Source organism: Ambystoma mexicanum, chromosome 4q (assembly GCF_040938575.1).
Source record: "Ambystoma mexicanum isolate Mex_15411 chromosome 4q, UKY_AmexF1_1, whole genome shotgun sequence".
NCBI lineage: Eukaryota > Metazoa > Chordata > Amphibia > Caudata > Ambystomatidae > Ambystoma > Ambystoma mexicanum.
Genome location: NC_090928.1, coordinates 392,062,963 through 392,085,017, shown reverse-complemented (window position 1 = coordinate 392,085,017; position 22,055 = coordinate 392,062,963).

The window sequence follows — 22,055 nt, the reverse complement described above, 5'->3', positions numbered from 1 at the left end:
ATGGATTTATCCGCCCATCTAAATCACTGGCAGCCAGTCCCTTATTCTTCATACCAAAGAAGGAAGGAAATTTGAGGACTTGCATCAACTATCGCGCATTAAACCAGATCAAAGTAAAAAAACGCTATCCACTGCCCCTTATTCCCGAATTATTGGATCAAGTCAAAGACGCCCAAATCTATACCAAACTGGACCCTAGGGGGGCGTACCATCTTGTTCGAGTGAAAAAAAAGACCATGTCAGGCATGCCCGCTCCGTCCTTACTAAACTCTGCCAACATAAACTGTATGCTAAACTCGAAAAATGCTCTTTTCATGTCATCGAAGTGGAGTTCCTCGGTTTTATCCTCACGCCAAAAGGTATCAGAATGGATAGGCACAAGGTAGATGCCATACTTAACTGGCCGTCACCAACTTCATTTAAAGGAATCCAGAGTATGTTGGGCTTTGCAAACTTTTACCGCCGATTCATCCCAGATTTTCCCCAAATAGTGCATCCAATTACATCACTATTGAGAAAAAACAATAAAAAGTTCCATTGGACCGAAGAAGCAGAGGAGGCCTTTCAAGAACTTAAGAAAAAATTCACTTCTGCTCCAGTTCTACGGCATCCTCGCCCAGACCTCCCTTATATAGTTGAAACAGAGGCCTCTAGCATGGCAATGGGAGCTGTTCTCTCACAAAGGGACCCAGGAACTGGCCAGTTACACCCTGTGGCCTTCTGGTCACGAAAATTCTCACCTCCCGAATTCAACCATGCTATCACAGACAAAGAACTCTTGGCTATAAAATCAGCTTTCAAGGCATGGCGACACTATCTCCTTGGTGCTAGACATACTGTCACGGTCATAACTGATCATCAAAACCTGCAATACCTAAAGTCAGCAAAGGCTCAATCATCCCGGCTGTCACACCTCGGCGCCGTTCCACACTACGACCCCGTGCTTCATACTTACCTCAGGGCCGACAGTGGAAAAAGACATCTGCCAAAACTATTGCGCTTCGCCGTTCTTTTCGGCATTCTGCAGCGCCATTCTTGACGAAGTGGAGAATGCCCTGGAGGCTAGCGACTACTGCACCAGCCAGACGGTTTCAAACTACGATTCCCATGAAACCTAAGGGAATTCGTAGTCCATAACATCACGTGTTCCTCCCCTCACTTGGCTCCACCTGCTCATTGATTTAAGCTGCTGCAGCCCAGAGGACGCTGCTTCTGTTTGAATGTTACAGCCGGCGCTTAAGTTCCGTCTTCATCGCCTTGTTTCTGAAGCTCCTCTTTACAGTTTCCAGTCTGCTCAACGGAATTCTGTTTCCTGCTCCTTGTTTCCGTCTTCCCGTGTACCGAACCCTCGTTTGAACAAAGGACTGCCTGTCTGCCGTTTATAGCCTTCTTGCTCAACCATGTACCGACTTGAGGATTGATCCAACCCGAGCTCTTCAATCAACGCACAGTCTCGCTGGTCAGGCCTCCTGTCTTGTCTACTCCTGTTCAGTGAGTAACAAAAACAGAAGCCATGGAAGAAATGGACCCTCTGGCTGCTCTGGTCCGTTTGGTATCCGACCTACGGTCGGATATGACGGCAGCACATGATGCCTTGCACCACCGAATTGATGGTTTGCAAAGCTTCCCCCCTCCCCACACACTGGGGCTTGACACGTCTGGTGCCACTGCTTCAGGTCCCGGTGTCTCTTCGGCCTCCATGTTGGGATTTACGGCAGCCCCTGTTCTCATGGCTTCACAGTTTCCATTGGCCCCACCGGAACGCTTCACTGGCGATCCAAAGCATTATCGGACATTTATCTATCAATGCAAACTGCACTTTCTTTGCCGCCCCACAGCCTTTCCCAACTCGACCACGAAGGCGGCTTTTGTCCTCTCACATCTAGGGGGGACGGCTGCAGCCTGGGACAATCCGTTACTCGAAGCAAACAGCTTTGTCTTGTATGACTGTGATGCTCTCATCACCGCCATGAACAGGGTTTTTGATACCCGTTATAAATCCCAAGCTACAGACCTAGAGTTCCTGAACTTACGTCAGGGTACATCTTCTCTGTTCACTTATCTTACCAGGTTCAATCAACTCACTGCTGAGACAGACTGGCCCGAAGAAAAGAAGTCAGCAGTGTTCTATAAAGGGTTGTCAGAAGAGCTGAAGGACACCCTAGCCACGGTACCAGTAGTTCCTACCGTATTCGGTGAACTCCTGGACTTGGCATTACAGATAGACGCTAGAAGAGCTGAAAGGAAAGGAGAACGCAAGTCAACCACACCAATACCCCCTCCCTTGGATTCCGTCAGTCTTCCTTCCTCTGTTCCAGAACCTATGCAGGTGGGGGCCCTCCGAGGTCCTTTAACACCTGCGCAACGGGAACACCGGCGATCACACAATTTATGTATGTATTGTGGATCGGCTGAACATCTGCTAAAAGACTGTCCAAAAAGACCCAACAAAAAGGCGGGAAACGCCAGAACCCGGCGATAGATGGAGTCCCTACGCCGGGGGTACACTCTTTGGACTCTCACGGGGTCGCTTCCGCCCCAGTCAGCCTGCCGGTAGTCTTTACCGTGACCCCCTGACACTTCATTTTCATCCCTTGCCATTATTGATTCTGGGGCCACCGGTAATTATATGGACTACGATTATGCTGTAAAGAACAACGTACCAGTCCTATCCAAAGCCCAAACCGAAACTGTCCATGCAGTTGACGGTACATCCTTGATCTCCGGTCTGGTTACCCAAAATACGTCTTTGGTCCGGATGCAGACAGAGGAAGGGCATGTGGAGACCTTATCGTTTGATTTGATCAAAGCTCCTCAGTTTTGGGTCATATTGGGAATCCCTTGGCTACGACAACATAATCCCGCTATCTACTGGGCAAACAGGGTGGTTCAGTTTCCTTCCTCCGTGTGCAATGAAAAATGCTTTCAGAACACAAGTGTGTGCCCAGAATCGTCCTCTCAGGCGTTGGTAGCGTCCATGGCAGTCATCAGGGCCGTTTCTCCCACTACGCACATTCCTTCGGAATACCTCTCCTTTCGGGATGTGTTTGACAAAGGTGGGGCGGATCATCTACCGCCTCACAGACCATATGACTGTCCTATTGATCTGGTGCCGGGATCTAAAATCCCGGTTGTGAGAGTGTATTCTCTTACCATACCCGAGGACAAGGTACTGAAGGAGTACAACGACAAATCGTTGGTCACTGGGTTTATCAGACCCTCTAAGTCTCCTGCAGCGTCTCCTCTCTTTTTTGTCCCGAAGAAGGAGGGAGACCTCCGTCCTTGTATTGATTTTAGAGCATTGAATGCTATTACGATAAAAAATCAGTACCCCCTTCCACTGATTTCGGTCCTTTTGGATCAACTTGGTTCTTCTGTTATCTTTACCAAATTGGATCTCCGGGGCGCCTACAATCTCGTCAGAATGCGTGAAGGGGACGAGTGGAAAACGGCATTCAAAACCCGGTATGGACTGTTCGAGTATCTAGTGATGCCCTTCGGACTCTGCAATGCTCCGGCCACTTTTCAGGCCTTTATGAATGAACTCTTTCATGACTGTCTTGACCAGTTTGTTGTTGTTTACCTGGATGACATTCTGATATACTCACCCTCCAGCGAACAACACACTGAACATGTACGCTTTGTCTTACAACGACTTAGGGAAAACCATCTATTTGTCAAAGCAGAGAAGTGTGTATTCAACTCTACAGAGGTCGAATTCCTCGGTTATGACCTTACCAACCAGGGCATCAGAATGAGTCGTTCCAAAGTTAAGGCGGTACTTGAATGGTCTGTCCCTACCTCAACCAAAGCCTTGCAGTCCTTTCTAGGATTTGCGAATTTCTACAGACGTTTTATCCACTCGTGTTCGTCCATTTCAGCTCCCCTCACGGCTCTGACAAGCTCTAAAAAAACCATATCGATGGAATGAGGAGGCACAGAACGCCTTTGAGGCTTTGAAAGCCGCGTTCTCCACCGCTCCGGTGTTACAACATCCTAATCCTCATTTACCCTTTCTAGTGGAGGCTGATGCTTCTGGTTCCGCCATTGGGGCGGTTCTGTCTCAGCGTTGTCCTGACTCAGGGGAGATTCATCCAGTTGCATATTATGCTACAAAACTAACCCAATATGAGCGCAACTACCCCATCACTGAAAGAGAACTCTTGGCCATTAAGGACGCCTTCTCAGAATGGAGGCACCATTTACTGGGTGCACGTCATCTGGTCACAGTCTTCTCTGACCATCGGAGTCTCCTGGCGTTTAAATCAATGAAATGCCTCACCGCTCGGCAGGCCCGCTGGCATCTCTTCTTTTCCCAGTTCAACTTCACCATCACCTTCCGACCGGCCCGGCTCAACACATGTGCCGACGCATTGTCGCGTCTGGATCACAACCCGGGCAGTTCTGCATCAGACCATTCTCTATTGTTGCCTTGCAGGGTGGTTTGTGGTTGCACACCTCAGCCTTCGCTTCGCTCCCTGGTCTCGGACTGGGTTTCCTCACACGCAGAGGAATGCATGGCCCTCAATGTCGATGTAGTACAGGGATTGCCATACATTCAGGGTCGTTTATACCTGCCGCCTGGGGAGGCGCGTCTCCGCGCCCTGGAATGGTCTCATGACTCATTGATAGCGGCCCACCCGGGTCAACAAAAAACTCTGGACTCCTTGCGTCGCTGGGCATGGTGGCCCTCTATGTCTAGGGATGTGGTTGACTATCTGGCCGCTTGTTCTGTGTGTGCCCAATGCAAAATATCACGTTCCAAACCATTGGGTTTATTGCAACCACTTCCGGTGCCGCACAAGCCGTGGTATATGGTCTCCATGGACTTCATAGTGGATCTGCCTCCGGTGGACGGTTTCGATACTATCTGGGTCGTCATTGACTATTTCACCAAAATGGCACTCTTTATTCCATGCATGGGTCTGCCTACAGCACCAGTTTTGGCATCTTTATTCCTCAAGAATATCTTCCGTTTCTTTGGCCTACCGTCCATCGTGGTGTCAGATCGCGGCCCGCAGTTTACCTCGCGTTTTTGAAAAGCCTTAACTGCATCTTTACGCATTGACGATCGGTACAGCACTGCCTATCATCCCCAGACAGATGGGCAGACTGAGAGAGTCAACGCTACTCTCGAGCAGTTCCTGCGTTGTCTGTGCTTACGCTTTCAGTCTTCCTGGTTGACGATGTTGTTACCAGCCGAATTTGCCTATAATAACACTTTGCACTCGGCTTCTGGTTTGTCACCTTTCTACGCCATGTATGGGCAGCACCCACGGTCGTTGCCCTTGGATCCTTCTGTTCCCTTGGACAATCCGGCAGCTCAGGCATGCGTTCGGGACATCAAATCCGTCCACATGGCAGTTCGTTTGCATCTCCTTACTGCCCAGAATAGGGCCAAAAAATATGCTGATCAGCGTCGGATTCCTGCGCCGCCATACAAGGTGGGCATGAAGGTCTGGTTGTCGACACGCAACCTGAAAATCCCTGGTAAACGCATGCTTCTGCCCAAAATTGTGGGTCCCTATTCTATCACTGATGTGGTTAGTCCTGTGGCGGTGCGGCTTTCTCTACCCGCCTCATGGAAATTGCATCCGGTTTTTCACGTATGCCTCCTGAAGCCCTGTCCTCCTGCTACTCGGTTGCCACTCCGCCCTTCTCCCATCCGGGTTCAGGGCGATGTTGAATACAAAGTGGCGGATATCCTGGACTTCCGACTACGCAGGGGTCGCCCGTTCTACCTAGTTGACTGGAAGGGCTACGGTCCTGAAGATAGATCTTGGGAACCGCTGCATAATATTCATTCTCCTAGGCTTCTGCGCCGCTTCCATGCACACAGGGGGTTGGTGCCACCTTTGGGGGTGGATGCTGTCACACCTCGGCGCCGTTCCACACTACGACCCCGTGCTTCATACTTACCTCAGGGCCGACAGTGGAAAAAGACATCTGCCAAAACTATTGCGCTTTGCCGTTCTGTTCGGCATTCTGCAGCGCCATTCTTGACGAAGTGGAGAATGCCCTGGAGGCTAGCGACTAGTGCACCAGCCAGACGGTTTCAAACTACGATTCCCATGAAACCTAAGGGAATTCGTAGTCCATAACATCACGTGTTCCTCCCCTCACTTGGCTCCACCTCCTCATTGATTTAAGCTGCTGCAGCCCGGAGGACGCTGCTTCTGTTTGAATGTTACAGCCGGCGCTTAAGTTCCGTCTTCATCGCCTTGTTTCTGAAGCTCCTCTTTACAGTTTCCAGTCTGCTCAACAGAATTCTGTTTCCTGCTCCTTGTTTCCGTCTTCCCGTGTACCGAACCCTCGTTTGAACAAAGGACTGCCTGTCTGCCGTTTATAGCCTTCTTGCTCACCCGTGTACCAACTTGAGGATTGATTTAAGGACTGCCTGCCTGCTGATTCTGTTACCTTCTTGCTCACCCGTGTACCGACTTGAGGATTGATTTAAGGACTACCTGCCTGCTGATTCTGTTACCTTATTGCTCGCCCGTGTACCGACTCGAGTATTGATGTAAGGACTGCCTGCCTGCTGATTCTATTACCTTCTTGCTCGCCTGTTTACCGAATTGGCAATCTGCCCAACGGACTGCCTTAGCACTTTTTCTCAAAGTTCTAAGTATTTGTTTTTTGTGTGCCTTCTCCACGCGCCCTGCTCCCATCTGCACTCCTCCTCTGGTTTGTTTTGGAATCTTTCCATTTGGCTCCACTGTTAAAAAGACACTTGCCGTTGCGGATTCTACCTGGTTCCGCCCTATAAGTGCACTTTGGGGACGCCTTGCAGTTGTGCACCCACCCGGATCTAGTGCGTCCCTCGTTCCGCCCGGGACTAGCTACCCAACTAACATTCCCCGTTTATTATTTTGCACTGTTGTTGTGTTCTGCATCCTGGAGTACAAGAAAACTCTGACTTCCTAGGGTAAGACTTTCAGTCTCTTTTCTTTTCTCCTTGTTACTTACACTACTCAGGATAGTTCTAATTCCTTGTCTATAATTTCAGGGGATACCAGGGCATTGTGGTTTCAGAATCCAGGGACTGGGTTGTTCAGGTACTATTCTGTCTTATTCCCACCTATTGGTAGTTGCAGTTATTCCAAGTGATTAACCGTGTGTTGTTTCTTGCAGCTGGGTCCATGGCGGTGTGTTTCTCCCCGCTCTTTCAGGTGATCGGTCCCTCTGTCTGCCGCACCTATCAGCAGTGGGTCATATCATCAGAAAGGTAATTTTCCCTCATAGAGAGGAGGCTCGGGTGGAGGCTCCAACCCGAGGTCTTCAATCAACGCACAGTCTCGCTGGTCAGGCCTCCTGTCTTGTCTACTCCCGTTCGGTGAGTAACACCGTCAACTGCGGTGGGCTCTGTTCTTCGCTGAATATGACTATGTGATCATAGTCCGAAACGGAAAGGCAGACGCCTTGTCCCGCATGGGTGTTGATGAAAAGGTATAGATAACTCCAGATCCAGTAGCCATCATTCCAGAAGACAAACTCCTGGGTCTTATGACAACATTGACACAGGGTGAACTCCAAAACAAGATCCAACTCTTAATGGATCCCACTTTCTCACAAGAGTGGTGTACTCAAGGAGAACATTACACCATTAAAGACCAGTTACCATATTTTAGGAACCGTCCATACCTGCCAAGTAAAGATTTACAAGAGCAGGTTATTTCGGGTTATCACGACTCCCTGATTGAAGGTCATCCTGGAATTGCCAAAACTCTAGCTAAAGTAAAACGAAACTATTGGTGGCCCACATGGCGTAAAGACATCATACAATTTATCCAATCTTGCGGTGTGTGTGCACAAAACAAGTCCCAAAAGCAGAAACCAGCTGGTCTTCTCCAACCATTGGAAATTCCTCCCGCACCATGGCACACACTGTCCCTTAATTTCATTACAGATCTACCTCCCAGTCAAGGATTCAACACCATCTTAGTAGTTGTAGACTTGTTCCTTAAAATGGCATACTTTATTCCTCTTAAGTGTCTTCCAAATGCATCCAATTTAGCAAAAGTATTCGGCTACATGGCTTACCATCGGTCTTGATCTCAGATCGAGGTAGTCATTTTGTATCCAACTTCTTGAGGAAATGCTGTCCAATGGCCCAAAATGACATTCGACTATCCACAAGTCACCATCGTCAAACAGATGGCCAAACAGAAAGAACAAACCAAACCCTCGAGCAATACTTACGTTGCATGTTACATCAAGTGGTAAGAAATTGGAAGGACTTGTTATGGATAGCTGAATATGCCTATAATAATTCATTATACACCAGCACTGGACAAACCCCTTTTATATATGGTAGACATCCACATACAGAATTGGATATCCCAATATCCCAACCCCTTTGTCAATGCCAGCGGTTAAAACCCTACTGTTACGCTCACCTGGACCCCACAGGGGTGTCGATCGGACCCGGACAGCTGCGGTCTCCGTCAACGTGATGCGTAGTGCAGAGATGATTGTCTGGACTGGCCCGCCTAGTCTTGTCTGCTGGACCCGAAGAAGTATTTTCCTTATGTTTGTAAAAGATGAGCTCTCCATCCTGCGTGTCTTGCAGGGGCGTGTAGATACCAGTTACTTCACTGGTTTGAAGGCGTTGGTAGAGTTCCGGTAAGCATTGACTCCCAGGTGGGATTGGTAAGCATCAAGTTCAAAGAGTTCAATGTGCCCGAGGTTCACTCTTGTATCCTTCCTTCCTTAAGTTGCAACTGAGTTTGTGAGAAGAAGGTCTCGTAGCTGCTGCTGGCGTTCAGGTAAGAGTCTGTGTTACCCAACACTGTCCGGTACCTATTGCATGCATTAACGTGTTGTTTTTCTCCCTCTTTACAGATGCGGCATATGAAGATATGGAGAATAATACCGACGGTGGTAAATCAGCTAAGTCTATGGTGGTAAGAGGTATTTGTTGATTCCCTTGGCTCACCTTGTTATTCTTGTGCCCCTAGGTGCCGGAGTACCGTGAAGAAATGATGGAGACAGTGCCGGATTGAAAGATGCTGTGAGAACTGGTGAGTATGGCACCGTGCTAGAACTCGCGAAGCAACGCGTGCAGGACTGATGTACTTTCCAGGTCGGGAGATGAAATGGATCCGGAATCAGGTGTGGAATTTGAAATAAGTTTGTTTTCTAACCTTGTCCTTTTCTTCCTCTTTATTCTAGGAGCTCCGAATTCGAGGCGGGTGTGGCAGAAGACTAGATGCTGGCTGCAGGCACGCGGGCGTGGCAGAAGACTGGATGATGGCTGCAGGCACGGTGTGAGTCACGCTGCTGGATGCAGAATAACACAAAGCATGTGCTGCTGTTCCGGCGTGGTTTAAATAGCCTCCAAAGTAGTCCCAGGAAAGAAGTTCCCCAGGACCATACCCGAGTAAAAAATAGTCCCTGTAGTAAAATAGTCCCATCCAGGCCTCACGTTGGCTTGGATTTATTTGCAGCATGGTCTGCTGGGGTTTTTGTAAATGTCTGGATGCCTGCTCCCGGGGCTGATGGGCTTGATCCGGATGCCCGGGGGTAGGCATCATGACACCTACATACGACTATTTCCCAGGCCTTCAAAGAAGCAGCAGAACATTTACTCCAAGCCAAGAACAGACAAAAGAAATTCGCTGACCAACATCGTAGTAAAGCCCCCGACTATCAAATTGGAGACAAGGTCTGGTTAGCATCAAAATATGTGCCCATAAAAGGGTCTCAGACCTTTCGTCCCCGATATCTGGGACCTTATTCTATTGAATCTATAATAAATCCAGTGGCAGTTAAATTAGCCATACCACCCACTATGCAGATTCATCCTGTGTTTCACGTATCACTCCTGAAACCGGTACAACCCGGTACTCGGGTTACAACACGACCAAAACCAGTATTAGTTGACAGAGAACCAGAGTTTGAAGTAAAGGATATTGTCACAACTGTCGCAATAAGTATCAGAGCCTTCCGTCCCACTTCCCTCCTCCAACTCCTCACCTGACGAACTGGAATCCGTGGTGTATCTGAGGGCTTCTCGGTAGTAATAGAGGCTCGATGCAGAATCCCGTCCACGGTGTGAAGCCACAGCGGCCACCGGTGAACTGTGGCCACTGCGGCCCTGTCACCAAGGGCGGGTGAAGAGGGGAAAAAGCCAATGGGAAAAAAACCCTTTGCTGAAGTTGACGTGCTGGTGGTCGGCATGGTGAAGTCCGGAACCCTGGAGCAGTCCGGGCCAGTCAGGCTTAGAGTACCCCGAAGGGTCAGGGCACCAGAAAAATCAGTTCACTGAGCAGGGAGAATGAAAGGGAACAATGGTTTGAAAGAGAGAGTCCGAGTCCAAAGAGAGAGAGCAGCGTGTAAGGAGACACGTTGCTAGACATGAACAAAATTAGACCGGAAAGGGAAGGGAACCCCAAGGGGGGAGAGAGAGCAGAATCAAGAGAAGAATCACTAGCGTATAGCAACAAGGTAAGCAAACCGATAGCTCAGACGTTGCAACGCGCCGGCAGCTGAGGAAACGCGAAAGTAATACTGCCCGCTACGAGCGACGTCACCACGTGGGAAACGTGAGAAAGACTAGACCGCCACATATGCAAGGGCAAGAAAACATGTGGCAATCTAATGGTCACTCCAACGGAACCGCGGCCACAGCCTCCATGCGGTCGGGCGCATGACAGATATCCTAGACTCAAAATACACCAGATCCAAACTATACTACTTAGTTGATTGGAAGGGATACGGCCCTCAAGACAGATCATGGGAACCTAGTGAATACATCCATGCACCTCGCTTAATTAAAAAGTTCCATCAGAATTACCCAGCCAAACCAGGACCAGGCAAAAGTGCCACCGTGAGAGGGGCCTTGGGGTGGGGGGGGGAGTGCTGTCATGACCCTTGCCCCTGGCCCTCACTGGCAAGACAGCCTTCCAGTTAGGGCCAGGTCAAATGCCTTAAAACCTCATCCAAGACTCTCTTGGAGTCAGTACTGGCGCCTTTGGCGCCAGGCTCATAACCATCATGAAGAACAACATTAGAATTGGACTATTTACTTGGGACTATTTAACTTGGGGGGGTTCAGCCAACATGGAGGCACACACATAGCTCAGTTACAAGGAACTGAGCTATGCGGTCTAGTCTTTTGGGTGTGGCAGCCTGGGACTATTTTACTTGGACTACTTTACCTGAGACTATTTAAACCACACCCAAACAGCAGAACATGCTTTGCGTTATTCTGCCTTGGGCAGCATAACGCTCACCTTGTCCAGTTCTTTGATGCCAGCTTACCTGAAACCAAGGACCTGCAGAGAGAGAAAGAACACTACGAAACTTACCTGGAACAGTATCCTGTCTTCAATCCATCGCTGACTTCAGTTCCACTCACCTGAAGGTACGAACTACATCACCCGGCACTGCATGCATCCTGGAATACCTTAACCTGAAAAGAGGAGAAAGAAAGACAGCATTAGTAAGTGTTTACTCACGTTTCCTCCTGAATGAAGAAAGCCACACAATTCTTACCTGGATAGTCATCTCCTGGTCAGTATCATTGCTGGAACATTACGGCGCTCGGCGAGGAACATCGTAACCTGCAAGGAGAGAAAAGACATAGGTTAGCAATATAAAAGGCGAAACAGCGCCGCGCATCACGCATTACTCACCGGACAGCATCGCACACACCGTGCTTTCGCCTACCGGCCCATGCATATCTTCAAACTGCATGACAACACCAAAATACCTTTCCATACCTAAAACTAAAAAGAAAGAAGCAAGACATTATTATACGAACTAAGAGGAACATAAGAACTGCATATAAAGACTGTAAAGCAGCAAACCTATGGAGTCGCAGCAGGCCTGGATTCCCACAGGGGGGCTTGCACCAGTGAAGTAACTTGGTCGCTGTTCGCCCCGCACATCTACGTGCCCCTGCCACAAGGAGCAGGACAGAGAATCCACCTTTTACAATATTAAGACCCATCTTTAACCAGAGGCCTTACCAAGGGACCGGGAGAGGGTTCGAGAGTTCAAATCAACCAACCAGGGCTGGGTGGCGTCCCCGTGGATACCAGGTGAGCGTAACAATGATGGGCATCCGCATATCTTTTTGTCCAACTCTGTGCCTGATCAACATTGTCCTTAATTTCGTTATTCAACTAGGTTAGATCGCGTACACAAGAACGAGCTGCTGGATTATCGGCTGGCAAGGACAAATCCAGAGAAATGGATCTAGGATGTTGGCCATAGAAAGGAGAAGAACCGGTAGAAGAGTGTACTGAATTGTAACTCAGCGGTAAACAAGACTTGACAACCAGTTGACTGACAAGGCAGCAAAGATATTATTCCAAAGTGGCATTTAATAATTCAGTCTGCCCATTGGTTTGGGGATGGTGGGCTCTAAAATACCGGTCTTCGATATCGAAAGAAGAAGGCAGAGCCTTCCAATAATGGGATATACACTGCGTAACCCTAATCGAAGGCAATTCAAAGAAACAGAAAACATTCTTAAGAAGGAGATCAGCCAAAATGGGGGCAGATGGCACACTGTGACAGGGTACGAAGATGGCCATTTTGGTAAACTAATCTATGACTACTGTGAGGAACTCATGGTGACAACAAGTAAGACAGACACAAGTGATCACAGTTCAAGGTTGTTTATTGAACAATGAAATGTTGTATGTGGGTTGGAAAAATGGCTAATCTAAACCTAAATCTAAGATGGGTGCAAGCGTCAACCATCAAATGAAAATAAGGCAGTTCTAGTGGCGTTGTGTCAAAATAAAAGGGCCCATACTAAGAAACCTATTGCCAATCCTTACCGCTAAGTTACAAATAGCGTGGGGTAATGTTCATAAAAAAGAAAGAAGTGCTCACAAAATGATGTAAGGATGTTCAGGCCGTTGTCCTCCCTTCTCCACGTTTTCAGCACGGGACAAGGCGGTTCACTCGAGCATAGCACACTCTTGGGCTTCTTTTACACGAGGACACAGTTCCATTACAAACATCAGGGCCTTCTACGGCCAAGTCTCTCAAGTTATCAAAAGTCTCTTGCTTCTGAGGGCCTGATGTATCAAACAAACAAAAAGTTCCTTTCCAAGTATGCAAGCAGGGCGATTCACTCATCACCCTGGATCTCCCTGAGCCGGGTTCAGATCCCTTTTTCTTCGCCAATTATTCTCGCGTGACTAACGGTTCACCCTGGATCCCCCTCAGTCAGGCTCAAATCCCCTTTTACATGATTAGTCTCCCTCAGCCGGATTCAGACCAATTATCATTCATATATCTCTTTTCGGGTGACTCACGATCATAATGACCCCAGATATCTTCAAAATAATAAAACAAAAGTTTGTTCAACAAATGAAAGTGTGTTTCTTGGTTTCACCGAGGGTGAGGATTCTCCACCCTTGGGTCCCCCTCTTCCGGGCACTGACCCCTCTCGAATCTTAGCCTCCCTCAGCCGGGTGCACTATGGCTTTTACCTCTTCACACATCTTAATGCCCTTTTATTGTATTGTATTGTATTGTTTATTTATATAGCGCCTATACATAGGAAAGTGTTTCAAAGCTCTCAAGGAGGGGGAAAAAACAACAGTCGCTCAGAGCCCTTGAAATTCTGAGACGATAATAGTCTGCACAGGCAGAGTAAGTACGTAGAATACATTTAACAGTTGAGACAAAGCAAATAGGCCTGACAGCAATTCTGCAGTTTTACCAGTGCAATTAAGGGGAGAAGACAGAGGAGAACAGACAGACGATCTTCAGGCGCATTGCATTTTGATCATGCAAGTGCATGGACGGTAACAGGGAGTGGGAGGTCCAAGTGCACCCAGTCGGTGGATACTGGGTTAAGTGCAGAGAGAGCCACTCTCTTGGGTTATTAAAAGTGCTGTGAAGGTGGGTGGGTGTAGGGCCCTGAGGTGAGAGAGGACTGACGGGGGTGCCTGGTACGAGTGAGACTCTGAGGTACACCAGGCGACCAGTCAGCAAGCTGAAAGGAAGAGGGGTGAGAGATGGAGAGAGCAGAGAGCTAGGCTAGCAGGGTAGAGGGAGAGCGAAGGAAGAGGAGAAGAGGAAGGTCTTGAGAAGTTTACGGAACTTAAGAAGGTCAGGCACAAGACAGAGGGCGGCAGGGAGTTTATTCCTGAGGGAGGCACCTGCTGAGCATAAGGATCTTCCTCCAAATCTCTGGTTGGAGAACGGGTTCACTCGCAGGAGGTTGCAGGTAGATGAGCGGAGGGCTCGTGAGGGACAGTATTTTAAACAGTTCCAGCGGACATCCCTCGCCCAGGTTCACTTCTGTCAGCACACTGTTTCTTGGGACTTTAGACTTTGCCCTCTTGGGATTTGCTTTCCTTGTTTTCCCCAAATGCGGGATTCACTTCCCTTTCTCTCACACAGTTTGTAGATCAAGGTCTTTCGATTGTACAGGGATTTTGCTTAACCCTCAGTATGACCACTTTGACCTATTTCGGTTGCTCCCCTATAGCCTTTTGCTATCTGTAGTTTTGCTCAGATGGGGATCGACCAGAGTCTTTGGAGTCAGCACCCATGTGGTGCCGGTTTCCCTCTGTAGCTGGTCTACCCTTTAACACTTTTTACAGTTCTTCCACAGTTCATCGAAGTTGGGCCAAACTTGCCACTTTGTGATTCTCACTCAACTCAGCCCGGTTCTTATAGTTTCCCCTTCGACTCACCGGCTGTGATGAACCGCTTGGTTTTTCTTCTTCATTGGAATGAAGGCCGGTACCACGGTCGCAGGAGTTTCCCTCGCTCCTGCTTATCGGTGTAGGCTTGCCCCGTGTACCGTTGACATTTACTCCATTGTTCGAGGTCTTAGGCTTTCTTCCTTAAATGTTCCGCGGATCTGGCATGAAAAGGGCAATGTCACTTCTCTCCTCGCTACCCTAACAATTTCTGCCGCCTTTCTCCTTTTCTTGAACTGCTGCGTCTGATTAGCCGTCTCATTGTGCTGTCTTCTGTGCTCGTACTATGCTCTCAGGCTCCACCTTTTATCCCTGTGGGAAAGGGCCATCAGGTGTGTGTGATTCTGATTAATTGTCTGACTTTGCCTGACCCTTGTATGCCTGACCCTTTTATTGGGACATGTCAGGTAAACTGCTCTGGTGTTAGCCCGTTGTCCTTTGTGTTGTGCGAAAGTGTTCATGTTTGAAAAGGGGGGGCAGTGGTTTTGAATGCCCTATGTGAGAGAATGGGGAAAAGGTGTCAAAGGAAAGGGGATACCGCATCTCACCCGTCAGCACCCCACTCCCAGAGAACATCCCATCCAGGTGTTCCTCCCTCTCTGGTCCATGCCCAGGAACTGGATCCAATAGCGATGGATGTGTCTTGGCCACCTGTATGACAACTCCCCGGGGACTAGCTAGAGAGACACCTTCAGGTTTCTCACAGCTCACCTTCTTATACTCATGAAAATTACTAAATGACTTCAGGTGTAGGTCATTTGGTCTAAGTGCCTAACCATAGTTAAGGAGACATGCCTGATCTCTACAACAATTTACATGGCTCTGCCTCGTCTCATTAGAGTGGTGAAATGGCCCACTAGTCCCATACTGTCATAGGTAAAGTGTGGAAAAATTAGGGGAGCTGCTTGACAGTAGCCCATAAAGGCTGGGGTAGGGTTAGTTTGGTCTTCAATAGGGAAAGGGGGATACCATGTCTCACCTGTGGGTACCCCACTCTCAATCCCTAAGGACCCTCCACCCAGGTGATCATCCCTTGCTTCTCCACCCCCAGGGTCAGAATCCAAAAGCAGTGGCCTTTCCCAGACCACCTGAGAAGAGGATCCAGGGGGAGTAGGAGTGAGGATACTCTCAGGTTTCTGACATAGCCTTCCCCAATGCAAGTTGGACCGATGTGCTTCACTGGGAATCTGGGAGGGAAAATCCATGTTACCTTGCTCTCGACCCTTCTAGCGTTCCTCTGTGAAGCAATAGGGTTGAACGTCCAAGAAACCTTGCATAACCCTTGGGTTGGATTCTTCTCTCTGGTGTACCGGGTCCACCCCTAAGAAAATAATACTTTCTTCCCCACTGGTTCTCTTTTTACAGTTGGGAGGTTCTGGTTTCATTGGGCGGGGGAGCCTAGCTCTAAGAGCCTTGGATTTGATCTGAGCCATTAATCGAATTGGGGTAAATCACTTCACAGGACTAACTGGGCCGATAAGTTGGAAATCACTGGCAAAGTTCGTTTTTTTTTTCTTCCCAAGATGGTAGTGGGTATCTGGGTTAAAAGGTGATTTTCTGTATGGCCATGTGCACAGGTCATTCTCCCTTTTCCTACTTCTTTCCATGCTTGGTGAAGTAACACAGTTCTTATAGCACTTTTCTTACTTGCCGTATCCAATTCCACCCAAACAGTTTTTCTCTCTACGGTAACTGGAATTTTATTATCACGCCTCGGGTTCCTGTGTGGCAGCACCTGGGCATACCTCGCATCACCTGGAGGCTGCCCTGGCATATCTCTCTCTCTCTCTCTCTCCCTCTCTCTCTCTCTCTCTCTCTCTATCTCTCAGCGGTCGGGATCGGACCACAATTCCCAGCAATCCTCGCCCATAGCTTTCGCGTCCTCACGCGGCTTAACTATTTAATGCCTTTCAAGTCGCGGCCCGGGTGCTCCTTAACTGAGTTCTTGCCACTTAGTTTTCGAGTGCGCTTTATCTTGCTTCTTTGGTGTGATTCTGGCTATCTGACCCTGCTCGTTCATACTGATTTCTGCATTTTGGATTTGCCCTTTTGTCCTCCGACGCTTGGCTCCCTACGCTGGTTCCCTTGGTTACCGGACGCTTGGCTATCGCATCTACGGTGTTCTTCCTGCTCAGCCCTTCTGTATTGATGTTAGTTGGCTTCCTGGTTCCGTTCCGTGTGTCGACACTTATTTTTAAAGCGCTCAAAACCCATCTGGCAAGCATTCCTTTCCCGTGCATAAAAACCCTTTTGTCTTATTCTCTTACAAACATGTCCTGCCGCATTCTGTAAGGATTTCTTTTTTCTGCCTCCTTCAAAGACGCTCTGCTGATCCCACAAGGAACTCTACGCTGGAAAGCAGGTGACCTCCTGGACCCTCTTCTGACTTCACCATTGGTCACTTCTGTAGTTTTTTTCCCTCCTTGCTGATTACTTGTGGACGCTCTGCTGATTACCACAGGACTTGCTTTGGACTCTGCTTTAGTGTGCACCCCACGTGCCGTTTGGGTTAGGTGATTCTACACAGACTTTTCTTTGGATTTTGGTATTTTGAAGTATCAACAAGACATCAAACACATCACTCACGTTTTGGCACCAAGTAGGTTTCTGGCCTTCTCCTTTACTCAGCAGGTAAGAGTGGGAAATTGAGGGTGGTTGTAATCAAGGTCCTGCATATTGGGCTGCTGTTCTGAACTCTTGTATTGTTCTTAATTCCCTTAGCTCTGTTGTTGCTGCTCCTGCCTTTTCACTCAAGCCCCTGGCCTGTCAGGTGCTTTACTACCCTGTAGGCCGCGCTTTTGTGGGGAAAGTCTATTATACGTCAGTTCCAGGACTTTCGAGTGAAGTGGCGCTTTGAGGGTGCGTTATACCATCGACCACTCAAGATTGTGACGGATTAAGGAGCCTATTAACGCCTCTCTGGTATGGATCCAGGAGCTGATCCAATGGCTGCGCTCATGCAGGCTTTCTCTGCTTTGCGTACCGACATGGCGTCTGCCCATGCAACCTTACATCAGCGCATGGACGTGTTACAGAGTTTTTTGCAGCCTTTGCCTCATGATGAGGAATTTGGTGATGCCGTGGCCGCCGCACCCCCTCCGGTACTCCAAGCTCAACCACCTGCTCCAACACCGTTTGTTTTGCCCGGGCCTTTTCCTTTGGCTCCGCCAGAACGCTTTACGGAAGATCCCAAAGTTTACCAGACTCTTGTGAACCAATGCCATCTGCACTTTCTTTGTTGCCCGCTAGCATTTCCGATGGCACCACTAAAGCAGCATTTGTTCTGTCCCATTTGGGCAGAACTGCAGCGGCATGGGCTAATCCTCTGCTAGAAGCAAATGATCCGGCCTTGTATGACTTTGATGCTCTAATTCAGGCCATGAATGCTGTTTTTGATATGTGGCACAAGGTGCAGGCTTCTGACCAGTTCGCTTGACCTATCTCACTCGCTTTAACCAGTTAGTGGCCAAGACCACGTGGCCTGAACAGAAGAAAGCGGCCGTCTTCTATAAGGGACTCTCTGACGAACTGAAAGATGCTCTGTCAGTGGTACCAGCTGTGCCGTCTAGTTTCCCTGAGTTGCTGGATCTGGTATTACAGGTAGACGCCCGGCTCCGGCAAAGGCGTGGCGAACGCCGGGGTCCCCAATATTCGCATCTCGTCCAAATCAGATGCAAGTACTCCTGCCCTGTCAGGAGAAGTTGAACGTATGCATATAGGAACAACCAGGGCCCACTAACGAAGGCCGAGCGAGAGAGACACATGGCCAAATATCTATGCCTTTATTGTGGCCAGTCAGGTCATTACATTAGAGTATGCCCCAAGAGACCAGTCAAGACGGCGGGAAACGCTAAGACTCGTCCTTAACCCGGGCCTGTAGGATAAGTCAGTTAATGGACTGCTCAGGTGACCACCCTTTCTTCTCGCATACTTTCATGTGCTTCTCAGCCCCAGGTTCTGTGTCCTTCTCTAGCCCGGTCATGATTGATTCATGCACCAGTGGTAACCATATGGACATACAACTGGCCAAGGGACATGGGCTAGCTGTATTTTCCAAGGATAGACCAGAGGAAGTACCTGCGGTAGATGGCTCTCGTCTAATATCGGGACAAGTAACGGAGCAGACAGGTCCTCTTCAGATGTCTACCCCGGAAGGCCATTCTGAACAAATTGTGTTCAACCTTATTTCTGCTCTCCGGTTTGGGATCATACTCGGCCTGTCTTGGCTACAGACCCATAACCCTGTCATTGACTGGGTCCAGCAGACGGTGCATTTTTCCTCTGCCTATTGTAGTCAGCAGAGTCTTCAGACTCGGGACATATCGGTTCTGTCACCTTGTCTGGCAATGGTGGATAACGTTCTATCCATCAGCGCCACACTGCGAAGTCCTACCCCAGAGCTCCCTTCGGTGTACAGGGGGTATTCTGATATATTCGACAAGGGCCTTTCCAAAAAACTCCATCCACATCGGAGTTATGATTGCCCCATTGATCTGTTGCCTGGGGCAGTCGTTCCTCATGGTCGTATTTATTCCCTGACACAGAAGGAGGAAGGCCATCTGTGGGAATATGTGGATAACGCGTTGCGCTTGGGACACATATGACCATCTCGGTCCCCGGTGGCCTCTCTGATTTTCTTTGTACCAAAGAAAGAGCGGGACCTACGTCCTTGTGTGGATTACAGGGCCCTTAATAAGGTCACAGTTAAAAACCAGTACCCACTGCCTCTCATATCGGAACTACTCGACAAGTTGACTTCATCCACCATCTTCACCAAGCTCAATTTAAGGGGAGCTTATAAGCTGGTGAGAGTGTGAAGTGGGGATGAGTGGAAAACCGCATTTAAGACCAAATTCGGGCTCTATGAGTACTGTGTCATGCCCTTTGGGCTCTGTAATGCCCCAGACACTTTTCAACATTTTGTCAATGACATATTCAGAGACTTGTTGAATTGGTATGTGGTGTTATATCTGGATGATATCCTGATTTTCTCGGATTCACCCCAACAACACGTTCAACATGTCTGTTCTATCCTGCAACGCCTCCGTGAGCACTCCTTGTAAGCAAAGTTGAAAAAATGTGTCTTCCACGCATCTTTAGTTGAGTTTCTAGGATTCCAGATATCCGCAAAAGGGGTGCACATGTGTGCTTTCAAAGTCCAGGCGGTTTTGGACTGGCCTGTCCTGACCTCAGTAAAAGCACTGCAGTCTTTCTTGGGCTTCTCAAACTTTTATAGACGTTTCATGGTCTCGTTTTCCGAGGTTGTGGCCCCACTTACCCGTCTTACCAGTCCCAATGTTCCGTTCCTTTATGATCCCGAAGCATAGTTAGCCTTCCAAGCCCTGAAAGAAGCTTTTACTACCGCTCCTGTTCTACAGCATCCAAACCCGTCTCTCCTATTTATAGTGGAAGCTGATGCCTCTGCTATTGCAGTGGGGGCTATCCTTTCACAGATATGTCCTTCTACGCAGCGACTACATCCAGTGGCTTACTATTTTCGAAAGTTGTCGCCATCCGAGCGCAATTACACTATAATGGAGAGAGAACATCCTAGCCATCAGAGTGGCGTTTAAAGAGTGGAGACATCACCTCTTGGGGGCGAGACACCCAGTAACGGTATACACCGATCACCGGAATCTCCAAGCCCTGTCTCATGCAAAATGTACCAACGCCCGACAAATACATTGGCATCTATTCTTCGTGTTATTTGATTTCACGGTTACCTACCGCCCTGGCTCTCTACATGGAAAGGCTGATGCCTTATCTCGCATCGGTACCAATCTCGACACCCAGAAACCGGCTATGCTGATTCTACCCTCTGGCTCGGTGGTGTGTCTGTGTTCCGTTTCTCTGTCTCTCTTGGACAGAGTGCGGCAATGGACCAGGGATCATGCCTCGTCTCTTGCTGGTTTGGGCGCTAACCTTTTTTCGGGTCTTCCCTACGTCCATGGGCTACTGTACCTTCCGGACAATAGGACTAGGAGGAAGGCTCTCGAATGGTCGCATGACTCCCGGTTGGCAGCACATCCAGGTCAGGCTAAAACATATGATCTATTGCACCAATGGTGTTGGTGGCCCGGAATGAAGAAAGATACTGACCAGTATGTCTCCATGTGTGCTATATGTACACAGTGTAAGAGACAACCGGGGAAACCTGTAGGCCTTTTGATGAACATGCCTTTACCTCAGCATCCTTGGTATATGGTCACCCTTGACTTCGTGGTGGAACTCCCCTTGGTCAAGGGCATGTCGGCCATACTTGTGGTAGTTGATGTGTTCACAAAAATGGCACAGCTCCCCTGTTGGCAACCCTGTTCTTCAATCATGTGGTACGATTCTTTGGGCTTCCTACGGTAATGATATCCGATCGTGCCTCTCAATTTACATTGCGCTTTTGGCATGCCCTGAAGAGTTCACTGGGTATTGATGCACGGCTGTCCTTGGCCTATCACCCGCAGACCAATGGGCAAACCGAGCGTACCAATGCCACCATGGAACAATACATCAGTTGCCTGTGCTTACAACATCAATCGGATTGGTTATCAGTTTTGGGAGCCGCTGAATTTGCATATAACAACTCCAGACACTCGTCTGTGGGTTGTTCTCTATTTTATGCCCTGTATGGTCTACATCCAAGGGTCCTTCCTCCTGTTCTTCCTTCCTTGGACCAAGTCCCTGCAGCCAAGACCGCGAGGGACTCGGTTGATGCCATACGTATTACAGTCGTTTGTCATATAAAGGCTGCACAGTCTCGAACGAAAAAGCAAGCGGATAGACACTGTTCGCCGGTTCCCTCCTATGCCCGCGGTGAACGCGTATGGCTCTCTATGAAACACCTCGCCATTCGAAGGTAAGCGGAAATTGCTGCCCTGTTATGTAGGCACTTACAAAATCCTACACTGTCTCAATCCCGTTGCTGTCCGTTTGGACATTCCATCCCATTGGCGAGTACATCCAGTATTTCATGTCTCCCTACTCCGTCCTTTTGTGCCCGGCACCCGGCTTCCTGTTGCCCCGTCTCCTATCTCTGTGCAGGGGGAGGACGAGTATGAGGTGCGCACTGTTCTGGATACCCGGGTACGACGCGGGGTACATTCTTACCTGATAGATTGGAAGGGGTATGGCCCAGAGGACAGGACCTGGGAACCAGCCTCCAATCGGCATGCTCCCTGGCTCCTGCGTGCCTTCTGGTTGGAATGCTTCCGTAACACCAGGAGACGGTGCCCTTTGCAGGGCGATAATGTCATGCCTCGAGTTCCTGTGTGGCGGTGCCTGGGCATACCTCACATCACCTGGAGGCTGCCCTGGCGTCTCTCTCAGTGCCACACGATCCGCGGTCGTGATCGAACCACAATTTCCACCAATCCTCGCACATAGCGG